The sequence below is a fragment of the Pongo abelii genome, chromosome 10 (assembly GCF_028885655.2).
Source record: "Pongo abelii isolate AG06213 chromosome 10, NHGRI_mPonAbe1-v2.0_pri, whole genome shotgun sequence".
Taxonomy (NCBI): Eukaryota; Metazoa; Chordata; class Mammalia; order Primates; family Hominidae; genus Pongo; species Pongo abelii.
In genome coordinates, this window is record NC_071995.2 from 7448269 (window position 1) to 7458454 (window position 10186).

At 42.7% G+C, this 10186-nt stretch overlaps 1 pseudogene; it reads right to left on the reverse strand.

Annotated features, from left to right (window-relative positions):
• Window positions 1-3107: 3107 nt before the first annotated feature.
• On the reverse strand, window positions 3108-9028 carry LOC100432668 (THUMP domain-containing protein 1-like; annotated as a pseudogene).
• Between the last annotated feature and the right edge of the window lie 1158 nt (window positions 9029-10186).

Below are 10186 nucleotides of genomic sequence, written 5' to 3' on the forward strand. Positions count from 1 at the left end.
GAAAGATTTTGATTTTGTAGTTTGTTTTTAATTGGCTTTTGCACTATTCACAACAGCAAAGACTTGGAACCAACCCAAATGTCCAACAATGATAGACTGGATTAAGAAAATGTGGCACATATACACCATGGAATACTATGCAGCCATAAAAAATGATGAGTTCATGTCCTTTGTAGGGACATGGATGAAATTGGAAATCACCATTCTCAGTAAACTATCGCAAGGACGAAAAACCAAACACCGCATGTTCTCACTCATAGGTGGGCATTGAACAATGAGAACACATGGACACAGGAAGGGGAACATCACACTCTGGGGACTGTTGTGGAGTGGGGGGAGGGGGGAGGGATAGCATTAGGAGATATACCTAATGCTAAATGACGAGTTTTAATGGGTGCAGCACACCAGCATGGCACATGTATACATATGTAACTAACCTGCACATTGTGCACATGTACCCTAAAACTTAAAAGTATAATAATAACAAAAAAAAAAAAAAAAAAGAATCTTTGTCTTGGAGCAAGTCTACTAAAGAAGGCACCAAAATCCTATCCTCCCTATTCACCTAAATGATTTGAATAATCCTCTTATCAATGCTTTCAAGGTAACTTCAACATCATTAAGAGTTAACATTCTAAATATCTAAAGCCTATGGAAGGAAGGTCCTGCCTATTCTCTTTGCCCCTCTCAAATCCTTCTAGTCTGGTTTACCAAGCAAAACCACTAGTTAGGAGGCTAAAAATATATTCCTATGTTCACTAGCCATTAAATAAACATAGCCACCAGTGCGGGAAGCCTAACATTTTTACTACTTTTTAAAACTTAAGAATAAGTCCATTTCCATAAGCTAACTTTACAGCCCCTCAATATTCTTACTCTGGACAGTTTACTTCACAGACTTTGTTGGTGTCTGTCTCTTCTAGCTTTTTTCAATTGTTTTACCCAGGAACAGTCCTTGAAAAAGCTTTCAAATTCAGGAAACCCCTGCAGGGAACCCTCATGGTATGTGAGTGTTAGCATTAAGTTGAAGAACATTCCTATTTCACAGAAACCTAGAACTGTCTAACTAGGGCTGAGTTCACTCTCTTCCTTCAGAGACAAAATTTCAGGCTGAGCAAATTTAGAGAAAGTGTTCCTCATCCAGTCATACACTAGTGCTGGGAAAAGGAGAGAAAACGCTATTTAGTTTGGTTTTGTGGTTCCTCCAGGTGGGTTATATAGCAAGATTTGAGAGTTGCACTCTTCATTCTGAAGTCCAAGTGGCTGCAAAAACATTTCAAGAGTTCCTCTGGCAAGGTGGCAAGTCAGTTTCCTTTTAGAACTGAGACTCTTGTCACTTGAGGAAAAAAAAAAATTTTCTCCAGAACTTTTTAGAAACTTGTTCATTTGTTCATGTGATGGAAAACATCTGCTAAACGGAATAGTTTCTATAGCCATTCTTCATTTTCAAAGCACAGCACTCAGCAAAAGCTGGCTTACTGTTTTCTTGTAAGTACTCGGGCAATTCACCTTTCAACTCAAATATCCTGTACAGAGCTCTTCCTCTAATAAGCCACTGGATGTGTATAGTGCAGATTTGTGTGCTGTTTGTCCAGGTTTTTGTTTTGGGTTTATTTTTTTAAACATTTTTACATAAATGGGTCTGTGATACAAGTAAGCAGTATTCAGAACTTCACTGTATCTCCAAGTTTTTGATAACAGCATCTCTGTGAAGAAAGCAGTGAGTTATGTCAACATCAGGATTTTTTTGTTGTTGTTAATGAGGCAAAACTTATCATGGAGACAACCACCAATGGGGCATCAGGAGTGTAGATGACAGACCTCTGGTTATAAGATATGATGACACAACATTATAAATTGGCCTTTGTTTCGGGAGGCTCCTAGCAATAGAAAAAGTTTTCTGTGAATTTCATCATTTATAAATCTTACAAATGCTACAACATGACAAATATTAGTGAAACCCGTTGACTCATCAACCTGGATAGAGAAGCTGCTGCTTTTCAGTTAATGACACACAACATTTTTAGCATCACATATCTTCAGTAATTCAACTTAATGAGAATAAAGTCTTTTCAATTTTGTACTACATCTTGCCCCTGCATTTTAATTTTATTATTAGATTCTCACCAACCATGCAAATTTTTCTTTTCTAAGTTCTGCTACTAAATAATTTGCTTCCTAAACCTTTTGACTGAATGTGATTTTTGAACAAAAGCCTTACTGTCTTGATATTCCAAAAGCCATTTAAAATAATAAATATTCTTTCTTGTCAAGTGGCTGTGATTTATAGTTATAACTGCTAGTTTTGTAAGTTTCATGCCACAGAAAATGCACAATGGGATAGGACAACTTGGATTGAGTCCATATAAAACCCTTGAGAAGTAGCTTTCATTATAAAGACAAAACAAAGAGAATTTCTTTGTGTCTCTTGTTGCACCCGTATACTGAAGTAAACTCAGAAGACTGAAATTCTTCCTCACTAACCTTATCAGAACTGTCTGTAGCTCTATACCTAAAACGCCTAAAACAGGCCTCTACTTTCTCACATCTTGCCTTCCAAAATTGCAGCACTGGACTGTCAGTTTTGTTACACACCAATGTTAATAAAATATAAAAACAGACACAACCAAACAAGAAAATCACAATAGTACACAAACTTCACTAAACAATTCACTTATAACTTATATGATCCACATTTTTGCAATGTTTACAACAAAGTGGCAGGGGGAAAGCTGAGCTGTGGCATGTAAAAACTCCTCCCTTAGAATGAAAACTTCACTCTGATTGTCTACTTCACAGTCAGTTTACTCCCAGAAGTCAGCTGGCATTGCATAAGAGGAGCCTGGAGAGGCCAACGTCCCCCTTCTCCCATCCTCCTCTCTGTGCAAAAGTAGCACAAGGGTCTGCCTGTACATACTACCATATGAGGCTGAAAGATCCCTAACAAAACTGTTAATAGGCTACAAAATCATTGTTCGCTACTGCGAGAACAGCATTATGCAGCATGCAAATAAAAAACGGTATTTTTGTCACAATTTTAGGTGGAATCCCAGCAACATCTCGTAGAACCCCAGTTGAGAAACCCACCTCCAACATCAAATGGCCTCCTATGAGAGGTCATTTTCATTTGACTTGGATCCTTCTGCGACTTGACCTGCAAGTGCAGGGTTGGCTCCACCCTCATTTACCACCTGTGGATCAGACATTCGTTTTGTCTGCCCCAGCTCCTCAGTATTCTCTGGTACTACCTGCTGGTTATTTTTTCCTTCTGCTGGGTTGTTTTGATCTGATTTGTCAGCAGATTCCAATATAGCTTCTTTCCCATTTTCCTGCTTTGGGTTAAACTGTGATGGATCCTTAGGGCTCTTTACCACCTCCTGGAGATTGTATTTTCTAAACATGTAATCTTTCATAACACTCAAGCAACAGACAGCTCTGATGATTTCTACTAGCACTGTGTACTGTGGATTGGTGAGATGTACTTTATTTTCTGAATTAAGGGTGCCCACTATTCCTGTAACAAAAACAGAAAACCATGTAGCTGAGGAGGATACCGTTAAGTTTGATAGGTACAAAAAATCTTTCATCCCTGTTTTTTGTTAAAACAAGATATATACTAATCCATTCTTCTAAGTGGACTTCAAATACTCTGAACCCTTGCAATAAATAGATACAAATGAAACCCTAAAACATTTAATAAAGTACTTTTTTCCAAAGAAAATTCAATTCTGAGTTAAAGATTTTATCCAACTACCAGAAAATCTCATATCCAACAAATTGAAATCAGTTAGATTTAATATTATTTTAAGAACATTTTAATATATTTGTCCTACACTCAAAAATGTAAGCCTTAAATCTTTAAAAGGAAAAAATCCTTAAAACCAAGAACAAGGCCGGGCGCAGTGGCTCACGCCTGTAATCCCAGCACTTTGGGAGGCCGAGGCGGGTGGATCACGAGGTCAGGGGTTCGATACCAGCCTGACCAACATGGTGAAACCCCATCTCTACTAAAAATACAAAAATTAGCTGGGCGTGGTGGCGGGCACCTGTAAACCCAGCTACTCAGGAGGCTGAGGCAGGAGAATTGCTTGAACCCGGGAGGCGGAGGTTGCAGTGAGCTGAGATCGTGCCACTGCACTCCAGCCTGGATGACAGAGCAAGACTCCGTCTCAAAAAAAAAAAAAAAAAAAAAAAAAGTGTTTACCATTGAATGTCTATGGAAAATCACTAAACGCCTATGGAAAAATCACTAAGAGAAACATACCTGCCAATTCTTTGATAACGTCTTCTCTATTCATGTGGCTGTGATTTCAAGATTTGTACACAATCTGAAATGTCCCTTTGTTTGGAGCTTTAAACCAGGGTTCCAACCATGTTTCTGCACACGTTTTCATATCTTCTAATAAAGCCTTGCAAGTGCCTGAGATGGGTAACATTCATAGAATAACTCAAGTCTTCTTCTTCTTGGTTTTGTACATATCCTGGGGAATATGATGCACCACTTTCTCAGGTTCTGAAAGAAAAAAAAGTTATCACAGAACCAAAAAGTTAAGAAAATAATTTCTCAGACATTTTAAAGACTGAACTCTAGGCTGGGCGTGGTGGCTCACGCCTGTAATCCCAGCACTTTGGGAGGCCGAGGTGGGCAGATCACTTGAGGCCAGGAGATCGAGACTAGCCTGGCCAACACGGCGAAACCCGGTCTCTACTAAAAACACAAAATTAGCCAGGTGTGGTGGCAGGTGACTGTAATCCCAGCTACCTGGGAGGCTGAGGCAGGAGAATTGCTTGAACCCGGGAGGCAGAGGTTGCAGTGAGCTGAGATCGCACCACAGCACTCCAGCCTGGGCCACAGAGTGAGATTCCATCTCAAAAAAAAAAAAAAAAAAAAAAAAAGATTGAACTCTAAAATGAGTATTTACTGGCAATGACATAAGTTGACAAAGAAGAAATCCTCATAATGAATTTTAAATGAATCTACCTAGTCATTTTTTCCAACTAATATTTCTTCAGTGCCTAGTATGTACTTATACTGTATGTAATATTTAAACTTTTCATCATTACTGCTTACACTAGAAGCAGCTGTTTATGTAGACATGCTGTTAACATTTTTGTGATGTCCTGAGTTTTCAACCATAACACCATGCTCTTGTATTCCTATAACAACAACTATCAGTGTAACAAACATTAAACAATATATACTTATTTACAAAACACACACACACACACAAACCTGTGAGTCACTTATAAAGATTTAATTAATATATTAGCTAAGTTAGAGTGGAAGTCTAAATATCAGACCCGGGAGGCATCCCAGAACCATGCGGGTATGAGATCATGAAGGGGCAGTCCTCAGGCTGCAACCCGCCTGCATACAAGTCTACTTGGGACTGCTCCAGAAATGTTTAAATTAGTTGGCCACACTGAAAAAATAAAAAAACTCCAGACTTCCAACTTCTTTTGAAACATTGGAAGATCTGGCCCTACATTCCCAAACAGCAACAACTGGCTGAAGCTGAGTAGCAGCTGCCCCTTTTAGACAGAACAAGCACCCTAGTTCTGCCTTAAGTTACATACGAAGGAAGCAGCAAAGCCAGGTTTCCACTCCTAAGCCAAAGTTATGTCCACTACCTCGTTCTACCTCTCCACAGGCCTGCTGCTAATACAGTGTGCAGAAGCTGCGAGCAAATGCTTAACTGAGCCATGCCCAAGAAGCCATTTTGTAAACAGTATTCTCTGAGACAGGAAGATACCCAGATGTCATGGAATCGATAATCTTAACAAGCATCAGCCATACCTATCCCAAGTGTCCTGATGAAGATGATGTTATTTGCTCCACTTTCCACTGCCTGGAATCTTCTTAGCCTCATCTCTGCAGATGCCTTAATGTCACCAACTTCTTTCTTCAAGGCAGCCTCCACATCATCATCTTCTCCCTCACTTCCAGAGGGCTGCTGATCCTTGCCTGTAAACTGTTTGCATAAAACGAATGAGCAGAAATGACATACCAGCTCACATTTAAACACTATAATTAACTCTGTGAAATCTGTGGTGGCAGGTGGCTCGGTATTGACTTTTTGTTTGTTTGTTTTTAGATGGAGTCTCACCGTTGCTCAGGCTAGAGTGCAGTGGTACAATCTCTGTCACCCAGGTTAGAGTGCAGTGGTGCAATTTTGGCTCACTAAAACCTCCATCTCCTGGGTTTAAGCAATTCTCCTACCTTAGCCTACCAACTAGCTGAGATTACAGGCACAAGCCACCACGGCCAGCTAATTTTTGTATTTTTAGTAGAGATGGGGTTTTGCCACATTGGCCAGGCATGATCCACCCGCCTCAGTCTCCCAAAATGCTGGTATTACAAGTGTGAGCCACTGTGCCAGGCCCGATAATAAAACTTTTTATTACAAGAGTGAGACAGCACTCCCTTCAAAATGTGGAGGAAGAAGGGAGTTCCCTCAGACTATGGTATGTAAAATTTGAAAATGTTTTTAAAAGCATCTTGGCAGTTTGAGATGGAGAGAAATGTGCTGAGCAGATAAATCATTTCAGGGTGGACCTTAACACCCTCACCAGGTATCTGTGTGCCTGACATGACACTGTCCTTTTAGTGTGATTAGACCAAATACTTGTGGAATTAAAAACTGTTACTCTTGTTCTACTTAGGAACAAGGCACAGAAATACATTGTTCAATAATTCTGGCCAGGCATGGTGGCTTAGGCCTGTAATCCAAGCACTTTGGGAGGCAGAGGTGGGCGGATCCCCTGAGCCCAGGAATTTGAGACCAGCCTGTGCAACGTGGCCTGAGAACCTGTCTCTACAGAAAATTAGCTGAGTGTGGTGGCACATGCCTGTAGTTGCAGCTACTCGGGGGCTGAGGCAGAAGGACGGCTTCAGCCCAGGAGGTGGAGGTTGCAAAATCATGCCAATGCACTCCAGCCCCCAGCTTGGGTGACAGAGCAAGACCGTTTCAAAAAAAAGAATTTGCTCAAAGTACCAGTGTAGACAGGACATGTACCTGTTGCTCAGTTTTCTGCCCCCCAGTGCCCAGTGGGATTCCCAATCAGGCACAGTAATAATTATACACATTTACAGAAACTTTATGCCATTATGTACTTTATGTATATAAGCAACTCTCTGGCCAATCTTAAAGTATTCTCTTTTATATCAAGCTCAGCAGCATCAAGTAATGTGCCCATGTTCGAGTTCCCGAGCTAGTAAAGGATGAGCCTTGAATTCAAATTCCCTCTGTATTACCCTCGCTGTGCATGTGTGTAGTGGTCCAGATCCTAAGCCAATAATATGATTTCCATTGAGACCAGCCCAATGAAAGTCTTAATGACAATAAGACTTTAGGTGTTATTGGTAAACAAGTTTTTACTTTCTCTTTTTCTTTCTTTCTTTCTTTTTTTTTTTTTTTTTTTTGAGACGAAGTCTCGCTCTTGTCACCCAGGCTGGAGTGCAATGATGCAATCTCAGCTCACTGCAACCTCTGCCTCCTGGACTCAAGTGATTCTCCTATCTCAGTCTCCGGAATAGCTGGAATTACAGGTGTGTGCCACTACCGCTCAGCTAATTTTTGCATTTTTAGTAGACACAGGGTTTCACCATGTTGGTCAGGTTGGTCTTGAACGCCTGACCTCAAATGATCCACCCACCTCAGCCTCCCAAAGTGCTGGGATTACAGGTGTGAGCCACTGCACCCGGCTTAAAAGTTTTTACTTTCTAGAATGTTATTTTAAGTGCAATAACTAGCATTAGTACTAAAATTATTTCAGAGATATTATTGCTTCAGGCAAACACATTATTACTGCCAACTTCACAAAGCTGTCGTGAGAAGTGTGTTTCTGAAGGAGCTTCAGCACACCGCCTGGCCATCAATGAACAATCAATAAGCAGGAGCTAGGCCGGGGGCGCAGCTCACGCCTATAATCCCAGCACTTTGGGAGGCAGAGGCAGGAGGATCGCTTGAGTCTAAGATTTGGGACCAGCCTGGGCAAAATAGGGAGATCACCTATCTACAAAAATACAAAAATCAGGCAAGAGTGGTGGCGAACACCTGTAGTCCCAGCTACTATGGAGGGTGAGTGGGGAGGATCGCTTGAGCCAGGGGATGTCAAGGTTGCCCTGAGCTATGATAGCGCCACTGCACTCCAGCCCGGGCAACAGAGCAAGACTCTGTCTCAAAAAATAAATAAATAAAATAAAAATAAAAGTAAGTGGGAGCGACTGTGATTAATGATGGAAAGACAATGTGCAAGCACTTGAAGCACAAAACCGATTCCGCCGTAGTCTGCGAGAGCCACAGGGCTAGGTGTGGAAACGCAGGCGAGGCAGCGCCCCTACAAGCTTCAGGCCAGAGACACAAGGCGCGCAAGCCTACACCAGCAGCCGGCCCTCCAGCCTTCCCTCCGCCCTGACCCCAAGGCCTGCCGGACGCCCGCCCACCCAAGACCGGTACCTTTTCTGGCCCATACATGTCGTCGCCTTACTCGCTGAGCAGGCTGTAGGCCCCCACACACTTCACTCATTCATGCTGCAGATGATGAGGATGCCCTGTAGCCCGGGCTCCAGCTGCCGAGGCCCACCAGAGTCGCAGTGCGGAGTTCGCTTGGCCAGCACATACTGAGCTTGCCTTTCTTTTCTTGCAGCCAGGTTTTCCCATGGTTTTTGCAACCCATAAACCAGGAGATTCCCTTGGGTGCCTACACTACCAGGGCCCTGGGGTTCAAGCACAAAACTGGGTGGCCATTTGAGCAGACACCAAGCTAGCTGCAAGAGATTTTTCTTTTTTTTTTTCTTTTTCTTTTTTTCCCCCACCAGTGGCACCTGGAACCCCAGTGAGATAGAACCTTTCCCTCCCCTGGAAAGGGGGCTGAAGCCAGGGAGCCAAGGGGTCTCGCTCAACAGGTCTCACCCCCATGAGCCCAGTAGGCTAAAATCCACTGGCTGGAAATTCTTGCTGCCAGCACAGCAGTCTGAAGTTGACCTGCCACACTTAAGCTTGGTGCGGGGAGAAGCATCTGCCATTACTGAGGCTTGAGTAGGCAGTTTTCCCCTCACAGTGTAAAAAAGCTGCGGGGAAGGTTGGACTGGGCAGAGAACCTCAGTGCAGGAAAGCCACTGTAGCTAGCCTGCCTCTCTAGATTCTTCCTCTGTGAGCAAGACATCTCTGAAAGAAAGGCAGCAGCCCCACTCAGGGGCTTACAGATAAAACTCCAATCTCCCTGGGACAGAGCACCTGGGGGAAGGGGAGGCTGGGGGCACAGCTTCAGCAGACTTAAACGTTTCTACCTGCCAGCACAGAAGAGAGCAGCAGATCCTCAAGCACAGGACTCAAGCACAGGACACACTGCCTCCTCAAGTTGGTCCTAAACCCTGTGCCTCCTGCCAGGGAGACACCTCCCAGAAGAGGCCGACAGACACCTCATAGAGTAGAGCTCTGGCTGGCATCTGGCAGGAGCCCTTCTGGGACGAAGCTTCCAGAGGAAGGAACAGGCAGCAATCTTTGCTGTTCTGCAGCCTCCACTGCTGATACCCAGGCAAACAGGGTCTGGAGTGGACCTCCAGCAAACTCCAGCAGACCTGCAGAAGAGGGTCCTGACTGTTGGAAGGAAAACTAACAAACAGAAAGCAATAATATCAACATCAACAAAAAGGAAACCGATACAAAGACCCCATGTGAGGTCACCAACATCAAAGATCAAGGTAGAAAATTCCTCCCAGATGGGGAAAAACCAGAGCAAAAATGCTGAAAATTCCAAAAACCAGAATGCCTCTTCTCCTCTAAAGGATCACAACTCCTCGCCAGCAGGGGAACAAAACTGGATGGAGAATGAGTTTGATGAATTGACAGAAGTAGGCTTCAGAAGGTGGGTAATAACAAACTTCACCGAGCTAAAGGAACATGTTCTAACCCAATGTAAGGAAGCTAAGAACATTGATAAAAGGTTACAGGAACTGCTAACTAGAATAACCAGTTTAGAGAAGAACATAAATGACCTGATGGAGCTGAAAAACACAGCATGAGAACTTCGTGAAGCATACACAAGTATCAATAGCCAAATCAATCAAGCAAAAGAGAGGATATCAGAGATTGAAGATCAACTTAATGAAACAAACCATGAAGACAAGATTAGAGAAAAAAGAATGAAAAAAAAATGAACAAAGACTCCAAGAAATATGGGA